Raw genomic sequence first — 21,022 nt, 5'->3', positions numbered from 1 at the left:
TGCTTTAATTTTCACTCAGTAAATTTCCTTTTTTTTAAACGCTTACTCATAATCCAGCTCTCACCTGGGCGCTCCAGCTGAATCACTTGTGCCGATCGTGTCTCTTTTCCATCTGGTCTTCCCCACTCTCCCTGGACCTCCAGGTTTCTTGTTCCCCGACCGCACCACTGCAATACTGGGGCTCAGGAACTGGCAGGAACTTTAACTGGGTTGGAAAATGCCGAGCGAATCCAAATCTTAAGTAGAAACAGGGATGAGGACCATTGTATAAACCTCGTTGCTGCACAGCAGAAAAACATATCTAAACTATACAATTAAAGAGACAAAAAGAGAGAGAAAGTGTGTGTGTGTGTCCTTGCCTTTCCATGCTTATGGGGACAGTTCGTGGAATGCAAGCACAGGATAATGAGGACGCTGAAAAGACGGAGGACTTTGTTTTCTGTGTGACTTAACGCTTGAATCCAGAATTTAAAAATAAGTCAAAAGTTTGTCTATTTTGAATAAACCAGTGATTAAATGTAGAAAATAAAAAAGACAGTAATACAGATGCACATATTTTTGTTTTGCCAAGTTATGAATGTGTTACAGGGCCTTACATAAGTGTTTTACCCCTTTTTACTCTTACAGCCACAAGCTTTCATATATTTTATTGTTACTTCATATAATAGTAAACACTCAACTTTCTCCCTAACCTGAATGTCTGGTTTGTTTCTTGATCTTCTTCAGAATCAGAATGCTTTATTTAGTTATTGTACAAATACAAATGATCTTATCCCACACTGTGTCCAGTGGATGCAGTGAGAGGCTGCAAAAAAAACAACCTTTGCACACATAAGCAACATTTAGAGACAATTCGACAGTAACATGATGCTAATTCTAGTTCTTGCTAGCTAAGAGCAGTTCTTTAATGTTCTTTATCAAACAGGTGGGCTCTATTTATGATTTAGTTGACTTCTGAGAAAATCTGGGTTAAAGAATTGGGTCAATACCAGCATACCAGCACTGGTACTCGTAAAAGCATGCAAATACTCCATTATCAACTCAAAGTTTAAACCATACAATAGAGCTTAGATCGGGCCTAAAAACATCCAATCCAACTTAGCCAGAACCTGATCCAACCGACTAATTAACATTAATTTAAGACCTGAGCCCAAAGTAAATCCCACATATTATTTTAGGTACTTTAGTTTTTAGATCATAATTTGAGTTAGCAGTGTAATTTCACCTGATTTTAGCTTTTGTTCAACACCTTCCACCTCCATCTTGTCGCTTGTTGTAACAGCAGAGTGAGTCAAGTGCAAATCTTCTGGGATGTGTGACTGATAGGAGCGGAGCAAAATGGAGCTGTGTGCACATTGTGCAGTGAACTTTTTTACCTTTTAATGGCTTTCTTTGCTCAACAGAGTAAGCAACATACTCCTCTATTTAGACTACTATAAGTAGATTAACTCAACTTTGTTTCACATATTCTCATTAAAGGAAGAAGGGAGAAGGTGTCAAAAGAAGGTAAGAAGTAACTTTAAGTTATGATAGCTAGGTAGTGCTGACATAAAACCCGTTTAAAAAATTGGTGTCTGGCACACTTTATCAATGAACCCTGTTTTCAACTCCTTTTTAATCCCCAAAAATTGTGTTGTGGTAAGGATGGGTAAAGGTTAAGCCCAGTCTCTACACCCAGTACTTCTGGGTGGTTCTTCCCAAATGTCTGCAACACTCTGGATGGCTGGCTGATAGTCATTTTCCCAAATATCCCGTTTCATCCCCTATGAAACGCATGGCAACCCACTCAATGCATGGCAAAAGTCCCCAAAGACCACTTCCCAAATGTGCCATTTAAATGTATACCCAAATATCCCGACGCCATCTGGTGGCAATTTTAGGTACTGTAACGCATCAGTGAATTCCGCTAGTAGGCAACTTTGCATAAAGAAAACTTTGGTGGTCTGTCACGGTCTCACTGTAGGTTCAAAAAATTCTGAAATAGGGACATAAAGGTCATGAAAGATAGGTCTTTCAGGTGATCCTGCTGTGACCTTGGGTTAAGGATCTAAAATTTTTCAAAGTTAGCCAAATAATCTTTCCGAATGGCCAGGTTAGGGAGGGCCGGGCCCTAATGAGGGTAAGAAGAGATAAGTCGTCGAAAGAGGGTCACTAGTTCCCCCCTCTAGGTTCTCCAGATCCAGGGGATTTTTGACAAAGGTATCATTTTGCCAAAAATTCCCGACTTGGGAAGAACCAACCAGAACCAGCAGATCTTGACCTGATGTAAGAGCTATACTGAGGAACAGCTGGCCAGAACCTGGCACCATTTTGTCAAAAGAGGATAAAGGAGGGGTAAGGCATCAAACACATGACTTTATGTCGGTCTACATCCACAATATTTGAGGTTGTGGACATAATGTCAAAAAGAATAAAGTGGTTTGAGTAATTTTGCAAGCCAATGTGTTTTGCGCGTTATGCACTGTGTGTTTACGCAACCTAACATTGTGATCCAATAAAGGCTCCAACAGTAAACTTAGGCGGCACCCCTCTTCTTAATGACCCACTCTCCAAACAACTTCCACACATACATTACAGTTGCCACAAAGAGTTGGGTCGGTAGGCTGGGGAGGGCGTTAAAACGCCTCGATGATATGCGATTATTACAGAAAGGGGGGTATCACGCTGCTACAATGATGAGGTAATTTTCCAATTGCGCAAGAAAGATTTAGGGCACCCATTTTTTATTTTTTTTGGTTCACTTCTCTGCAGTGTTTTGGAGAGGAGAGTCACGAGGCATTTTAGGGGGGAGAGGAAGGAGGAGTGAGAGGGGCCAGAGATTTGGAGGCCAGAGATGGAGCAGAATTCCATGAGCAACATCTGGAATTCCGACTGCATCATGTGAGCCAGACACTCAGCAGGACGGAGCGATGAGGCGATGGGGGATGGGATCCCTTAGACTATGAAAACAGAAAACAATAAGGGATTTTAGTAGCTTTTTAAAATGTTCTTTCTTCCAGGCAGGGTTTAGAGCACTTTCTTTCACCATGGATCGTCTTCGTCTCAGTCCTCTGTGGCTTGCAAACAAGTCAGACGTTTCACTGAGGGTCAACATTTGATGTTTTCTACCCTTTCCCAGCTGACTCTGCAGAGTGAAGAAAAGAATTGCTTCAGCATAATTCTTCCCTACAGTCTTCTCTCTTCATTTCTTTGTGTGTAACTGGAGAACTTTTTTTTATTGTCCGGGAAATGACTCATTGCTTTTTTTTCTTTTCTTTTCACAAAGCCCAACAAAAGGATCTCACCACTATGTCCGGGACTCTTTTAGCCATCTCCACTCCCATTTTAACCAGATGCAACTCTGCAGACTGAAATGTTGGACTGGACATCTTAAGAAAATCTCAATGTACTTATTGCAGTAAAAATTTCAAATACAGCACGTGTCAATGCTAACATATACAACTAATCTGGAGGTTTTAATGCTTTAATATTACATAACGCCAATTAATCAAACTATCTTTTTTTTTTTACCTTATAGCTTCTCTTCCACTGAGGGTTACCTCGGTGACAGCAGCATGTGGGGAAGTCAGGTTTTTGATATGGGCAATATGGGCAATTGCCCAGGGTGGCATCAGAAAGGCGTGGGGCATCCAAGAAGTGGAAAATGAAATACAGCTTTGGAAAAAATTAAGAGACTGAACACTATTGAAAACCTGATGGTTATTCCAACAAATGTTCACTTCTGAACTCTTCCTGAGTTAAAACATTAGTTTTGTTGCTTCCAAATGAATTTGAACTTGTTTTCTTTGCATTATTTGAGGTCAGAAAGTGCTGCATATTTTTCATTATTTCTCATTTTCTGCAACTAAATACTAAATTTTTGCTTTCAATTTCAGAGACACGATGTCAGTGGTTCATAAAATAAAGGAGAGAATTTCATTTTACTCAAACATATACATATAAAAAGTAAAATCTGAGAAACTGATTATTTTAAGTGGTCTCTTAATTTTTTCCAGAGCTGTTCATGCTATCTTTCAGTTGCCCCCTGAACAGGTTTACTATACTATGTACTTGTACGAATATGTAGTGGAGTAAGTTTTCCTTAGTTGCTGTTAAGTACCATGAAACTGCATTACCTGCCATCTGGTACAAAAATTAAAAAAAATCTGATAACTGTTTGCATTTTAATTGGTTTGAGTGTGACAGAAAGAGGGACCATAACAGCAAGAACCACCAACAACCTTACAAAGTTAGGGATTAATTGTGATTAATCACAGCGTTTGATTAATCTGATTAAAATTTGTAATCGATTGACAGTTCTAATTAGAAAATAAGCTACTATAAAAATGACTTTAAATTCACGTTGAGTACCAGAAATGTTTTCATTCAAGCTCTTTAAGAAGTAAAGTAATTTATAGCCAGCAAATGTCTAGCTGAATAACTTTTTTTAAATCGATGTTTTTTTTATTAAAGTTTTTTTCTTTTATACATACAGAAAAGAGGAGTCAGATATATAGTCTATTTAAACTACATACTCAAACAAAGACAGACTACAACACAATAATCTCTACAAAATAACCTCGTTCACTCCTGCCCAGGTCACTGCCCGCTGCATCCCTACTCCTCACAAGAATGGAGCACATTTTATTAAAAACAAATTTACCTGAAATATTATTGTATATTTTGAAATGCGTCAAGAAAGGAGTCCCGAACTTTTTTTTTGTTGTTTGTTTTTTTAATTTCCCAGGGGAGTGTTGAAGAAAACATCTTATTTTTTCCAGTCTCAAGCGTGTCATAAGGTCATATAAATAATGCTTGTAAGTTGGAAGAGCAACACCCCTCCATCTGATTAGAACAAAACAGAGAACAAAACAACAATGCCTGTGTTTTAGAGACTGGTAAAGGCAACTCCTCACCACTGATGCCAAAAAGAGCCAAGACAGGGAAAGGTGTTATTGCCACTCTGAGGAACCTGGACAGCATAGGAAAAACACTGGTACCAGAACTGAACAAGACAGTTTGCATTTGGAGAAGCGGGGTCTACGTACTGCTTTAAACGGAACGAGACGTTGGCGGACGCTCACGTTTTCAATAAACAAGTTTGAATATAGATGTCTCCAGCTGGAAAGTCCTCTTCCCATAAAGTTTTGAGTTTGGTGAGAAGGTCTATGTCATGTTTAGCGTTTTATTGTAAAGCCACGACATGAGTCCTTTACGGGTCGGGTCCAATAGTAGGATGAAGTCCAATGATGTCGACTCTGGCAGAGAAACCAAGCCTGAAAGATGGGCCTCTGGCTTGTTAATACCTGAAAAAGTGGGATTGTGGTAGACCATATTTGTTGTTCAAGTTGTTCAGATGATGCTAATTTCTTCCCTATGAAAAGGTCCGTAAAATGAGTAAGATCCTTCCTGTGCCACTCTAGGAACACCGCATCCCGGACAGATGGTTTAAAGAAATGGTTGAGTGCAATTGGTCTTACAAGGGAAAATATTATGGAGTTTAAAGTATTTTTAAACTTGCCCCCATGTTTTCAGTGGATGTTTCATGACTGGATTTAAAATGGAAAAGATGAAAAGAGAGCAGAGGACAGCCGGTATGAATGTATTACTTAATTTCCATTTTGGGATCAATAAAGTATTTTTGAGTTGAATTGTTGTCGCTGTGTAATTCACCCAGTCAGGGCTCAAATTATGAGGAAAATACCCAAACACTAAACATCTAAGGTTGGTAGTCCAATCATAACATCATAAATTGGCAAGAGTAAACCTTCCCCGCTCCCCTTTAGGTATTTGAAAATGTATATTGTTAAGTCTTGGGCAATTACCTAGGGCAAATATAGGACGAAAATAATCAAATTAAGCTCATTAAAGAGTATATGGAAAGCGGTAACCATTTTGTGAGAAATCCTTTCACTTGGTTTCACAGAGGAGTCAAATTTTCTGTCACTGTAATACCCAGATATTTAAATTTTTGTCTGTCAATTCTGAATGGCAGATTAGTGAAATCTGACATATTTGCTTTTCTACTTTAAGGAAAAAGCTCACCTTTAGTAAGGTTCAGCTCATACCCAGGAAGCTGACCAAACTGGCTCAACAGAATGAGGTGGAAAAGAACAAAGCTGATAGCTTGGAAATAAAAAGCAAAAGGTCGTCTGCGTAAAGCGACACCTTATGTTCCTCTAAATGCCACATATCTCTCCTTACTTGTACACAGTGAAATGGTGAGGGGCTCTAAGGCCAGATCAAAAAGCAGAGGACAGCACTGGTGGATGCCTCTATGTAATTTAAATGGTTTACAAATTTGTAATTTAATCTATGACTTTTCATGATTTTTCCTCAAACATTGATATTTGTGATTGTAACCTGATAAACAGTCACAAAGATTAAGGGGTGCAGAGTTACGATATGAATTTGTATTCCAAAGTAACATGAAGGCAGCCAGATTTTTGGGACTCTATAAATTTCTGCTCCTCATTACATAAATAGTTTTGTCTTTCCTTTATCTATGTTTAAAATATAGAATTTTTACATCTCTTCATACAAGGCATCTTCACGTCATACTCTCAGGTGTTCGAGGGCCACATACATTTCTTTTAGATAAAAAAAACAAAAATATTGTGTGCATTTTTTTACCTACTCAACAATAAACACAGGGAACAGTTTAGTTAAACAATTTTTTGAGGGAAAATGATCTGTAAATACTTGTAGAAGCAAAACATAAAAAAAAAGTCTTGGCTTATCTTATTAAAAGAAACAGTTCACGTTAACATTGCTGGATATTTTTGATTCTGTTTACTATTAAAACTATTAAAAAGACAGCAAAAAAACATTGCTATTAAAGTATACATACTTTTGTATTGTTCCTAACAATTTCAGTTAAGACAAACAAACAAAAACAGTCTGACATGTACACAAATGGACATGTCTGCTCTGACCCAAATCCTGTCACACATTCAGTCGAATTTAGCTGAACTCCCAAATTCCTTTTTATGTGTCTGTATTCCCAAGAACTGCAGGCCTCCTTTGTAGGGCCATAAACAGCCTGCAGCCTGGTCGACAACAAACTCTCCGAATGGGAAAGTCCTGCTGTTGCTTCATGTTTCTCATAAAAGCCACCATGATGTTAATGTAAATCCCCCAGTGAATGACCCAGAGAGAACGGTTGCTACAAAACTTTTCTGCTTAGCGACAAAGATGTGAGATCATGGAAACGGGAGTACCTGATGCATGGGTGTAAATTTAGCATCTGGCTCTCATTTACGTCAATTAAAGCTCTGCCACTCATATAACAAATCGGAAGAGGGAGCGGGTGCTGTCTTCTCTTGTTCCTGCACCAAAGAAACAAGGTGTCCCAAAGCACTCCGCTTTAATTAAATCGTCTTTTTGACGAGACAAAATATTTTTAAACTTCTCGGAAAGAATATGGAGAGTGACAGGATCAATATTTCTCTGGAAGCGAATGATTGGTACCTTTTCTTGCCAACTTGCACGTTGCTTTAGTCATGGCGTGTTATTCCCCCAGACAAGAGATGCACCTGAAAGAAACAAGGAAAGAGTTAAAACATTTCCACAGGGAGGCAACTGTGCGTTGAATTGAGACGTTCTTCAATTTAAAGATGAAATATTTCACAACTACTTTCTCCTGTGGTTGCATTTTAAATTCTGAAATCTGCTGCAATGTGTTTTACTGACTCTCATTTCAAATTTACATGTAGGAAACAAGTCATGAAGGAAAAATTAAAGAAAAGGAGGTTTTGTCAATTATTTAGGGGGAAACTGCACTCAAAATATTTGCCCAACTTAATAATTAGCCCTTAAACATTCTTTTATTTTGTAGCAGCCTAACATATACAGATAATTATATCTGAACCATTGTATCATTCACGTAAAGTTGTAATGACTTTGAGAAGGCGGAGTTTCAGAAAGAGCAAGAGCTTCTTAAAGAGACAGAGGTCCAGTTTCAAGGCGTTAAATTAAGAAGTCAAATTTCCTTTAAGTCATATTTGATACATGCAGCATTTTTATAACAACAGAAAGGTATCAGAGTCACTTTATGAAAGTATGTTTTTTGAAAACACGTAATACTGCCCCTTTAAGAGACATGAATACTTTTGAGAGACTATGCAAGAGTCTTGTGTAGCAACAAATACCACAATGATCATCATTCTTGATGTTTAAGCCGCTACAAGAGAAAATATAATAAATCATTTTAACAGAACTACAACTCTAGTTGTGAGCCAATGTGAGAAGAGTAAGTGAGATTTCCTGCACAACAGCAGGGCTGCAAACCAGCAGCTGGTCCGTAAATGAAACCCGAACCTCCCTCGGTAATCAGACTCACGTGTCTCCTGCCGTAATGCAGCAGGAATATCTGGTCTAAGCACCTTTTTGATCACTTTCCATATCAGAATCTATGCGGACAGAAATAAGGTCCTCGAGATTTCACTCTACAATTACTCTCGAGTTTCTTTTTTCTTTTTTTTTTCGTGGTGCGTATTACCAGAGAAAGAACGGGGGGATTAATAGCTAATACATTTTTCCGTTGTGACTGCATATTGGTTTTCCATCGAGCAACACAAATGGAACTGAGAGTGGAAAAACAAAACTTCCACATAACTCAAACATATTTCTGTCTTCCACAGATCTCAGCGTTCTCCTTCGTTCTTTCAAGATATTTGTTTTTAGCCCAGACCTCTCGTTGCTAAAATGTGCCAGAAGGCATTGATTCAAGCCCGCATGGCTGCTTTTGTTGCTCATCACAGGGGCTGCACTTTGCACTGGGTGTAAAGTTCCGATGGGAGCAAACCCTTTATATAACATGAAGAGAAATTATTGTGTTGGGAAGAAAAACCGAGAAGGTGCAAAGTGGAGAAATTTAGATTTGACAATTTCTTTACATGTCAGATCAGCAGCGCTAAAAAAACAAGTCTTCACAACACTTGAACGCTTTCAAATTTTGTCACATTATAATCAAGGATTTTTGTTTTGCTGAAATCTTGGAAGAAAATCTGCTAGAAGGTGCAAAAACACTGAGACTGGGGCAGAGATTCACCTTCCTGCAGGACAACCCTAAACATACAAGCAGAACTACAATACAATAGAACAGATCACAACATATTTCCGTGTTAAAATGGCCCAGTCAAAGGCCACACCTAAATTAAGCTGAGAACCTTAGGCAAGTTAATGTTTACAGGCACCCTCCCATCAACTGTGATGGGAGCAATGGGCAGAAAGTTTCTGCCTTTCGACATCCAAACCTGGTAGAGACATACAGGGCCGGTTCAAGACTTTTTTGGGGCCCTCGGCATATTTTCATTCAGGGTTCAACATGTCAACACCAGCTGCTTTATCATTCCTAAGCTACTCAACTATCATTAACATCATTTGTAATTAGCTTGCATCATGCCAGTCTGGTTATCGATTTTAACCTTACAGGAGTAGCAGGCTAAAAAAAAAAAAATTATTTAGATTTTAAGTTGCAGAGCGTGACAACCTCTTTGTTTTGGTAGAGTCAGTCTGTGTTGGTCGCTGTTTACGGATCCTGATTGGCTGTGGCCATCAGCCTGACTTGGAGCACCTGGCCAGAGATCCCAGAGTCTTAAAAGCGGAGTGACAGCTGCCACTGAGGTTGCATGTTTGCTCCTTTTTGTTTCCAACCAGAGACGGAGGCGGTCGCCACACCGGTTTCTGCTGCCACTCCCAAGATGGTCACTTTTTTTTTCCTCTCATGAACTAGTTAGTGAATTATATAGACATGTTTGTTGGGGTTATTTTATCGCTGTTTGTCATAACCGGGTTGTGACAAAGTGGGGACTCGTCAAACCACTTGGGTGTTTTATTGGGGTGATGCTTCAATCAGGCATGTTTTATCTGGTGCTGCTAAATGTTGCTGCAAACAATCCGCTGGTAGGCACAGCAGTGCATCCCCTTTGGACGCATTGCTTTGTTTAATCTAGTGTTGCAGGAAAACGAGGGTTAAAGCAGTTGCTTGGGAGACGTCGTGGTTCAGAGGCATTGACATTTTATTGTCATGTTCTCCGTACTAGTGGTGTTCGTGTGCAAAAACCAGAGCTTAGTGTTAGCTTAAGTTTTCAATTAGACAGGCTTAACATACCGGGGGATAATTTTCTGTTTGTTAGAGGCACCCAATACATTTTTGTTTTTTTCTGTATGTCAAAACAAGTGGAACTGCATTTTTATTGATCAGTGTTGGATAATGGATCCAAAGTGGATAATGGATAATCAGTTTGACATTGGAAAAGCAGAAAGAGTTATTAATGTTCCAGTTGGAGTGTGGCAAAACAAAGTCTACTGCAAGATCAGCTTCAGAATATTTTAACATTTTAGGTAACCGGCTAATCCTGCCCAAACTTAATGACTCAGGAACTCTGAGACTTTGTTTCTTTTGTTGAGCGGGTTGCAGACGCGCGCATTTGGCCAGAGTCCGCTTATCGTTTGATGTTACAGAGTGTGTTGACCGGTTGAGCACAGTACCATCTTCAGAGTTTCAGAGTTACGAAGCAGTGAAATCAGCGGCGTTGAAAGCATACGGGTTGGTTCCCGAGGCTTATTGCCAACATTTTCGTACATGGAGGAAAACTGAAAAAGAGACTGGGATTTGATGGCACACTTTACTCTCTGATGTTCAGCATTAAAAGTGGATCATTTTGAGAAACCGTGTTACTTGAGCATTTGGGAGCAATTTAAAAGCTCCTTACCTGAGAATATTGCTGCTTATGTCAATGATCAAAAAGTTTAAATTCCTGCTGAAGCTGCTGCATTGGCTTGTTAGGTTGTAACACAAAATCTTAGTTTTTGGGGATTTCAAAGCTCATAATGCTGTTGCTGTAGACACTCATGTCATCTGTCCCGTTAGATAGATCAGAGGGAAAGGACTGCGAAACTCAGAGAAAGTCTGCAAATTTTATTATAAGGGAAAACATTGGCTAGCCGACTGTCTTGCTTTGAAGATAAAACCAGAGATTGTTTCTACACTCTTACCAGCTTGTTATTCGATAAACGGTTCAGGTAATGTTGTGGCTTAGACACTTCATCTCGAGCTCCGGATGTCTGTACTTATCTGTCCCTCGTCTCTTTTTCCTGTCCTTCTTAAATTGCTTCCCAATGGTACCGGATTACTGAAGGGGGAGGTTTAGGGAAAAGGTGGGAGTGAGTGGCTTCACATCAAGTCAATATGTAGACTCGTGTATTTTATGAATGGTAAAAGTATAAAGATCCCTGTTCCATAAAATGAAACAAAGAAAAACATATTTTTAAGTGGTGTAATTTAGAGTTAAACTATTTGGGATGGGATCCGGTTTCCATGGGTTTGTGGGGGACAGAATCTTTGTTTTGGTAGGACCCGTCTGTGTTTTTCTCTGTTTACAGATCCTGATTGGCTGTGGTTCTCAGCCTGACTGTGAACACCTGGCAGGTGACCCCAGAGTCTTAATGGCTGAGAGAAGACTGCGACTGAGGTTGCGTGTTTGCTCCTTCTCGTTTCCAGCCAGAGCCTGAAGGAGGTCGCCACCCCGGTTCCTGCTAGCACACCCAAGAGGGTCACTTTTCCCCCCTCATGAACAAGCTAATAAATTATATAGACTTTTTTGTACTTAAATTTGTGTCTGTTGGGGTTATTTTGTTGTTTGTCACGGTCAAACAGCCGGGTTGTGACAAAGTGGGGGCATGCCAAACTTCTTGCTGGGTGATTAATCTGTTATTTGTGTGCCAACTATAAAACCAATCTCTATATAAAAATATATATTAAATGGCATCCAAAAAATTCTGTCATATTCTATTTTTACTTGTCAATTTTTAAATATTCACCATTCAGTGACATTTAATTTTTACACAATTTATTTAATATTCAACCAGTTGAACAGAAAAATCCAGATTCAGTTACACAAAAAGCATATGTAGATCAAATTAAGCAATAAATCAATGGATCACATGATGGATTAAATAAAACTCAGTAATTTCCTTTGGCATGATTCATTGTTTTTCTCTCTCCGTTTCCAACAAAAACTGGATGAAAAAAGCCTTCAGTCTTGATTTCAACAGTTGTTTTTTTTTTTTAAAGGATAGTTTTGTTTACAGTCTTTGTAATTAATTATATTTGTTGTTTTTGTTGTTTTGTTTATTAATTCTGAACATTTAAAATGTATTCTACTTCCAGGGTCAAATGTTCATTAGAATTTAAAGTTTGTTGATCTTTGAATCGTGATGCCATTATCATTCTATCACCTGCAAATGGTCTCAAAACAACAATATTATTGTCTATCGCAATAATTACTGGGGCAATTTATCATCCAGCAAAACTTGTCATTGTGACAGGCCTAAATGGATGAACAGATCTAACTTTTTTCTGCTGTGTCAAAGTCTGTGACCCCAACAACTACATATAAAAATTTAATTAAATGACTCAAATTATGAACGCACAACCTCACAATGTCTTCCTGGTCCACATCTGGAGGAGAAATCTGCACTAGAGTTTAGATCAGACCTAAAAAGTCCAACCCGACCCGGTCCGAGGCCAAAGACATTGTGTCCGAGGCTGATCCAAACCGACTGGTTGACTTTAATTAGAAGCCTGTAGTAAACCCGTAAATAAGATTTTCCTGCTTTCGTTTTTAGACTGTCTTTTGAGTAAGCAGTGCTACGTCTCCCATTTTTAGCTTTTAACATCTCCCAGCTCCATTTTGTTGCTTGTTGTAACTGCAGGGTGAGTCAGGCGCAAATCATCTGGGATGTGTGATTGATAGGAACAGATCAGGGTTGGGGCGTTTAATTGTAACTGCTCCTGTTACAGTCTAACGTCTGCACCTTAATTTCTTTCCTCAACAAGGCAAGCTGCTATTACTCCAGTTAGACTATAAGCAGATGAACACAACATAGCATTCTTGTTTAGTTTTCTCTGTTCTGTTCGTACTGCAGGCTTGTTGAAAGGGCCACTTCAGCCAAAGTTTTGAGCGCACTGCTCAACCAGACATGGTGCAAAGAGTCCTGTTCCACGTGCTGTGAGCTTCCGGTCAGCAAGATGCATTATGTCAGTGTCCATGTCAGAGACAACATTCAGAAGGGACTTTTTTTTATTATTATTAATTCATCTAGTTGCCTCTCTGATGTACTCTGTGTAAAGTTGAAAGTCTCTGCACCAAGTATAGTTAGGAGTGTAAACTGTAATCCGTCAAAATGACATTCATTTCATATATTTCCATCTTTAACAAAAAAAATAAAATACTGAAAATATTCACTTATGGCAACCCCTCATATATACATATACATATATAATATCTAGCAAGGTGCTTTTGCTAGCAACGGTTTTAGAATTGTTTAAAAATAAAAAAAATGTAAGTGAATTTTCCATCGTTTTAGGAAAATATACATGTATCATCATGCTAACTTGGTGCTCTTGGGAGCAATTCTGGTGGTATGGAGGCCCTAAGTAGCAAAAATGTGCTTCTACAACTTATTAGCTCAGCCTTCAATCATTTATTTTTTTTACAACCTTGAACTTCTTCGTGCTGGCATACCGTATGCAATTCAATGTGTGTGCAGCTGTGATGCCACAACAACAGCGCCACATATCGCAATTTTAAAAAGTCCTGATTCAGACTTTTTGAATTACGCTCGCCTTCGCCTTGGCCCAATGGTATGCGTTCATCGCTCCGACATCTAGATATGAACAGATTCACTGCTTTGCTTATGAAGACCACAACAGCGAGCCAACGGGACGATAAAAAAAAAAAAAAAAAAAACTCCTCGCTTCCCCGTTTTTCCCACATGTCCCGCTGCTTGCTAATGAACTACCACACAGCATCGCTCTGGGCTTCTCTCTCCGTCGCCGCTGCGTCCGACGCAAAGGGCAACATCTGGTTTCCATAAGTGCATATATGTCGTCACAAAAAAAACGAGGAGAAAATGAGGGCAGGGAGGGATTAAAACAGGGAAAGGAAAGGAGGGGAGATGGAGGGGTATTAAATATCAAATCAATTTTGAACTTTTAAGACTTGCTGTCGAGATATTGCTGCCTTTCATCTCCGCGTCAAGTTCTTGCTGACTCGTGATTACGTGACGCAGGCTGAAATACTGTCAGTAATAAAGAGCACAAGGAGATATTAATGTGAATGAGCGCAATTGTGAGAGGAAGAGACTGAGAAAAAAAAAATAAGACAAAGTATATTATATATAAATCCTTCGTTGAGAATGCAGTTAAAGGAAAGTCTGTGACACATGGAGAGATCAGAAGGGCCACATCTGAGGTTGCCTGTGAAACCGGAGCATGGTGTGCTTCTCTGCTGAGCTCTTAACACAGAAACCCGTGTGGTTACACCGAAGAGGAGGGCAGGAAAGGAGTCGGAGGGGAGGGTCTGCTTACAGAGCGAAAACATATTGTTTTTACTGCCCACTCACCAAGACAAGACGGGCCTCGCTCAGCGGACTGGCTGCTACACGGCCGAGCCGAGCCCGAGCCCTGCCCGGAGCGCAGGTGGTCCGGTCCGGTCCGGTGCGGTGCGGTGCGGTGTGGTCCTCCAGCTGCTGTTTGCGGCAGAAACACAAACCTGCAGAAACACTGATCTGAGCAATCTGTCTCTAGATCCGCGAGGCTTCTTGGGAAGTGGGACATTTCGCGCGAGCTGGGAAGGATCAGAACCACCGCTCCTCAAATGAAGTTGGAGCGAGAGTCAATCTTTAGCTGAAACAAGCAGTTTTAATCGCTGATACAGCCGCGAAATAGTCATTTCTTCAGCAAAACGAAATCTACAGACTTATCTTAAAGTGAAGGGAGTTTAGGCATTCTTTGATGTAAGAAGTTCTGAAATGTCTTTCTATGGCGTTTCGGGTTTTTTTTTTTCCCTTCAAAAATGCTTCATCGACTCAAATGTTTACGAGATCAAAAGCGCACATTAAAAACAGTTGCTGTGATCATAAAGCTTGAAATTTGATTTATTTTTATCAAAACTTTATGCGAGTGCCCAACACCAAGCATCTGCCTCTATTCGTCATTTTTAAACAGTAACTAGTCCCACAGCATCCATTTTTTTAAATGATTTTTAAAGAGGTAGTATTATATGGCAACACAGTGCCATTTTTTTTAACTCAATCAAGTAACTATTTTACCTCCAGTTGTTACAAAAATGTTATGTTAAACAGGACTTGAAAGAAATTGTAATTTAATGCCTTGAAATTGGGCCTGTCTCTAAAAAAACAAAAACAAACAAAAAAAAAAACCTCCCGCTCTTTCTGAAACTCCGCCTTCAGGAAGTCATCACAACATGGCTCCTCTGCTAGCCTTTTAGCAACATATTCATTTTAGCACAGCTTTATTTTTACTACAGGAGATTAAAGGATTTCTCAAACATGTATATTTTTTATGAGGGAATAACATATAACTTGATTAAAAGCTAAAAAAAAAAAAAAAAGGAGAGGCTGATTTTACGTAACACTGCCCCTTTAAGAAAGAAAAAATAAACGAAAAAAGGGTTTTATAAACTGTTGCCTATATGACAAATTAAAAACAGACACTGCACATAAAACTATATGACAATCGCTTACTATGTAGTGGGAAATAATTAAAATTGAGAAATGGTACTTAGATATTTTTTTTTATCTTTTACTTACATTGCTGTGTGAAAGTATTCAAAATACTCACAGCTCACTGTGATGTGCGGTGTTACATTATTATATATGTTACATTAGACTTTAGAGAGGGTGTTACTAAAAATATGAAACTATAAGCTTCTTCATATATAAACTTACTACCTTGCATCCAAGAGCATAAATGAAAAATCTTGGTTTTAAAGGTGAAACAGGTTGTGACCCTTTGACCTCCCTTTACACCCTACCCCTTTAGAAACAGGGTTATGGGACAAAGGAGCTGCAAGGGATCAAATGAAATTAGGCCAACACTTTTTCAAATATTTGTCGTTTGTTTCTTTCACCTACTTTCCATAAAGTGAAGATATGAGATCAGAAAACCGAAAATGCCTATAACGCCAATCTGCCTGGTTGAAAACCCACAATATTCTTATCCCCTCTTTTTTCTGGAGCTCTCTCAATCCAAGCTTTGGTTGCCCCACCAGAAACGTTTTAGTCTCCATCTGCCAAGAGATACTGGTGCTGACGGTCTTCGCACAGTCCAGACACAGAGCTGCAGTTGCATCAGGCCAGAAAAATGTCAGGCTCAGCGACCATAGGGCTGTAATTACATAGAAGCACTGCTGAGCGCTGCAGGATAAACGTCAAGAACAGAGAGATGGACCGAGGCGAATGAATTGGGAAGAGGATAAATGCAGGGAGGAGAAGGGGAAAAAAAAGAAAAGTAAATGGTGGGTGTGCATTGAAACTAAAATGTTTTCAGGTGGGAGGAAGACAAGAGGAGAATAAAAGTGAAACCGGAAACTGCTGGTCATTTCTGTTTTCTTGTGGACGTGAAGGAAAAGAGGAGTAGCTGCTGCCGTAGTTTTGGTGTCAGTTTTGTTTTTATGTTTCATGGTCAGATGTGTGTGGATGTATTATGTATTTTAGGTCATTCCAAAAGTCCTGACTGAGCCAACGTGGCATGACTGACCCCTTGTGGAGCCCAGGATAATATCTGGTACACCTTGCCCAAAACTGAACTGGTCCTATGTGGGGGGTGGGGGGCAGGGGGGATCATCCCTATTTTATTCAAGTTTTGAATGTGATTAACAGTTTTTGTTCTGTTAATCACATTCAGTAAGCCAGGGCTGGCTTACTGCAGCCCCGGTAAACCCAAACTAAAATCCGGGCTTGCATCATGTGTGATTACATTAAATTTACTGTATTCAACAAGTCATAACACAACACATTTGAACATCCAAATATCTCCAGCAATGACCTAGGAAAGCCAATATACATTTACTGTACATTTAAAATCTCTTTTTGTTGTTGTAGCTGTACTTTTTAGCAGCACAAATGCCTGAACAGTGACCAGTCCTGCCATTTTGGATGTCGAAGTTACGACACAGGGGCGCACCGTCCCAATTCTTACATTTTTACCCGCTGTTAAGTAAGGGTTTGTGCACTCAAACCCTTATGTGCACTTTGTCTGCACATAAAGGGGCGCACACTTCATAGAGGGGCGCAGGGTGCACACTGAGCATTGGGACAGGTGTTCTGTTTATCTGTGCTGACCTTTTCCATCCAGCGGAAAAGGGGTACAGTGATGCAGAAAGATTAAAGAAGTTTCATTAAAATATTTAATCAAATCGGTCCTTCTGAGGTGTATATTAATTCTATATTCAAGGAAGAATTTGATGTAAATAGTACGTTTTGTGATTCATACTTATGGCACTGTCCCGTTGTTGATGCTTTTTGACAGAATCTGTGTGACTTTATCCACAATATAGATGCACAATTTATGCTGTTATGGGAAGATGTCTTACTTGGCCTCACTAAAAGCATGATTATTAACAATTCTGACTTTCTCATAAATCCTTTATTGTTGCTAGCTAAATATATTAATTTTTCCAGGTAGGGAAAGCCATGCTTTGCTGCATTTTACAATGAAGTTAAGTTTTATATCTGGACTATCAAAGACTGACAAAAAATAGCTATTAAAGCAATTGAAATCTGTACTGCTTTGAATGTACAGTTAGGAACCGAAGCCCCTTGGCTTTTTCTTTTTCTGTATTTGTTTTTCTTGAGGCATAACAATTGTTTCACTCTGTTGTTGTACAGTGTGTCTGCGAATGAAGTTAAAAAAAAACATCCTCTCCTCCCCCCCTGAGTGAGAAGTCCAGAGAAGTGGAAAAGATTGAAGCAGAGAATATTAAACTCTTTCAAGAAGTGTGTGCTTTGAAAGAAAAACATCACAGCATTTGTTCCAGAGTGGCAGAAATAAAAAGAGAGCTTGAAAAGCAGGTCCAGAAGTGCAGAGACATCCAGGACGCGTCCGCTAGCACTAAGGGACTTGTCCCTCCAAGTGAAGAGACCACGGAAGAGAGCACGGGACGAACAATGCTCCAAAGAGTCAAGCATGTTTTTATCAATATGTATAAATCAGGGACGTTAAGATACTGGGTCCCATTGTGGATCTTTTGACTTCATTGTGTGATGGGTGGCGGCCGAGGGAGGGGACCCTGGCGGTCTGATCCTCGGCTGCAGAAGCTGGATCTTGGGACGTGGAATGTCTCCTCTCTGGTAGGGAAGGAGCCGGAGCTGGTGTGAGGTTCCAGCTGGAAATAGTCGGTCTTACCTCGACGCATGGCTCCGGTTCTGGAATCAGTCTCCTTGAGAGGGGCTGGACATACTTCCACTCTGGATTCGATGATCGACTTTGTCATCGTATCATCAGATCTGTGGCCGTATGTCTTGGACACACGAGTGAAGAGAGGTGCGGAGCTGTCCACTGACCACTACCTGGTGGTGAGTTGGTTCCGGTGGTGGGGGAAGATGCCGGTCAGATCTGGCAGGCCCAAATGTGTTGTGAGGGTCTGCTGGGAACGTCTGGCGGAGTCCCCTGTGAGACGGAGCTTTAACTCCCATCTCCGGCAGAACTTCGAACACGTTCCAGGGGAGGTGGGGGACATTGAGTCTGAGTGGATCATGTTCCATGCCTCCATTGCCGAGGTGGCTTATAGGAGCTGTGGCCGCAAGGTTGTTGGTGCCCGTCGCCCTTTCGTCCTGGTTGTGGAACACTGGACCAGCTCTACACCCTCAGCAGGGTCCTAGAGGGTGCATGGGAGTTCGCCCAACCAGTCTACATGTGTTTTGTGGACTTGGAGAAGGCGTTCGACCGTGTCCCTCAGGGCCCTGTGGGGGGTTTTCAGGGAGTATGGAGTACCGGGCCCTTTGATACGGACCGTCAGGTCCCTGTATGACCGGTGTCAGAGTTTGGTCCGCATTGCCGGCAGTAAGTTGGGCTCGTTTCCGGTGAGAGTTGGACTCCGCCAAGGTTGCACTTTGTCACCGGTCTGTCCATGTTCATTACTTTCATGGACAGAATTTCTAGGCGCAGCCGAGGTGTTGAGGGGATACGTTTTGGTGGCCTTAGGATCGTATCTCTGCTTTTTGCGGGTGATGTGGTCCTGTTGGCTTCATCAGATTGTGATCTGCATTGGGGTTCCCCCGGATGAGCTTGAAGAAGTGGCTGGGGAGAGGGAAGTCTGGGCCTCCCTTCTGAAGCCTTGGAGGATGCTGGTGGCAGAGGGGAAACTTTGGGGGTCGCCAGCACCAGGAGCTTTGGAGGATTCCGGCAGCAGAGGGGAAAGTTTGGGGTCGCAAGTGTTCTGTTCATCTGTGCTACCCGAAAATCCATCCTACCTTGTGTTATTACCTCCCATCACCAGGAGCCTTGGGAACGCGAGAAGCAGAGTGGGTATTTTGGGGGTCGCCAGCACCCGGAGCCTTGGGGGATGTCAGCGGCAGAGGGGGAATATTTTGGGGTCGCCGGCACCAGGAACCTTGGAGGGTGCCGGCGGCAGAGGGGGATATTTGGGGGATGCTGGCGGCAGAGGGGGATCTTTGGGGGTTGCCGGGACCAAGAGTCTGAAAGGTGTGTTTACTGGTTTAACAAGTTGTCTTGTAAATAAAATGTTAAATATTTTTATTGTAAAACCGATTTAAAATTTGTTCAATTTTAAATAATTTTTCTGTGCAAGTTTAACGAAAAAGAGGTTTTGCTGAAGGATTGTGATCTTGGTATTATTTATCACTTTTTAGTGATTGCCTTATGTCAGCAGACATTTTTTAAAAAATGTTACCCATCATCGTTTCCTCAAGCAATGCTTTGCAAATGTCAGTTGTTTTAAGACATGCATATTAAATGTGCAGCTATTCACATAATGCATATAAAATAAGTTATGCTTTATATTTTCTTTGCAGACAAAGACAATAGAATGGCAGTTAATTGAGAACTTTATATGCTCTTCTGTATGCAGATCAGAGCGTGTTTACTTAAGAGAATATTAGAACAGTTTATCATATTTCTCTGTTTTCTTAATTAACTATGTGGGAGGGGACGTTAAAGAAGGAAATGTGGAAATGACAGAATTATTTAAGTAGAAGTTTAAAGTATACCATTGTCCTTCCCATTTATCCAGATTCCTTAGTCTTGCGTTGAGGGCCGTTGCGGCGCTTTTCGAGCGTTTGACGCGTCAAGAGCGTCCATAGAAAAACAATGATTACAGCTGACGCGCTTCAACATAAGTCTTTGAATGTACAGCAGACGCGCGAAACGGTAGGTGTCAAGCGTCGAACTTGAAGCGTCGGACGCGTTTTTGACGTGCGTAACGCGTTTGGTGTGAACGCACTATTTGAATTTGAATTATGGCGCTTGACATTTTGCTCTACACCCAACGTTTTGCGAGACTGGTTTACATTCAAGGTCTATACGGAGGCGCGTCGAGGGCGCAGAGTGTAAACGCATGAGGCAATAGACTACATTAAATATACAAAGTTACATAGTCCTGACACCACTAAGTTTAAGACCTTTAATTAACGTATTTACAACTAATTTATACTTTTCAAATGAATTTAAAAAACACGAGCAATCAATGTCCGATTCCTCACCACTTGGGCAGTAAGCTAGGACTCCTAGGCAGAAATGTTTAGGCTAAGAAGATATGAACTCTCAAACAACTGAGAATCTTTCAGAATATGGGCCCATGTCTTTCCAAAGAACAATGTGTACATCACATCACATTTGATGGGGAAACAAAGCAGTTAAACTGTTATATTGGACCTTTATTTAGAAACAGCTAAAGCATTTAGCCGATGCCAAAACAACGTTATTTCACCAAATATCGCTGTTATGGCAAGACTTGGTTGGTTGACTCTCAGTGATTACCCGGGGTTATGGTTACCAAAACTAAAAGACGAGTTATTAGTCGTACTTCTTCACAGGGGGCCAGGTTGGTTCAAGTAACTTTTAATTAATAAAACCATAACTGGAAAACTGTTTTCTTACTCTGGTTGTCTTTGTGTGATATGGAAACCAGTTTGATGTGTGATATAAAAAACTAAATCTGACATGAGAAATTCCTCATCTGTAAAAAAGGAAGAAAAAAAAATTCCTCAGCTA

The 21,022-nt window shown here is 40.4% G+C and overlaps 1 protein-coding gene across 1 annotated transcript in view; it reads right to left on the bottom strand.

Annotated features, from left to right (window-relative positions):
• The window catches only part of trim110 (tripartite motif containing 110), a 59,181-nt gene extending 42,583 nt beyond the window's left edge, over positions 1-16,598 (bottom strand). Inside the window, exons 1-3 of the mRNA XM_081598484.1 lie at positions 14,392-16,598; positions 7,450-7,514; positions 65-3,124 (exon numbers count right to left, since the gene is read on the bottom strand). The gene's annotated coding sequence lies outside the window, so the exon portion shown is untranslated. The remainder of the gene's footprint in view (positions 1-64; positions 3,125-7,449; positions 7,515-14,391) is intronic.
• Positions 16,599-21,022: the final 4,424 nt, after the last annotated feature.

Source organism: Poecilia reticulata, chromosome 17 (assembly GCF_904066995.2).
Source record: "Poecilia reticulata chromosome 17, P_reticulata-male-v2, whole genome shotgun sequence".
Lineage (NCBI taxonomy): Eukaryota > Metazoa > Chordata > Actinopteri > Cyprinodontiformes > Poeciliidae > Poecilia > Poecilia reticulata.
The sequence above is the reverse complement of the archived record's forward strand: the minus strand, read 5'-3'. Positions and strand labels throughout refer to the sequence as shown.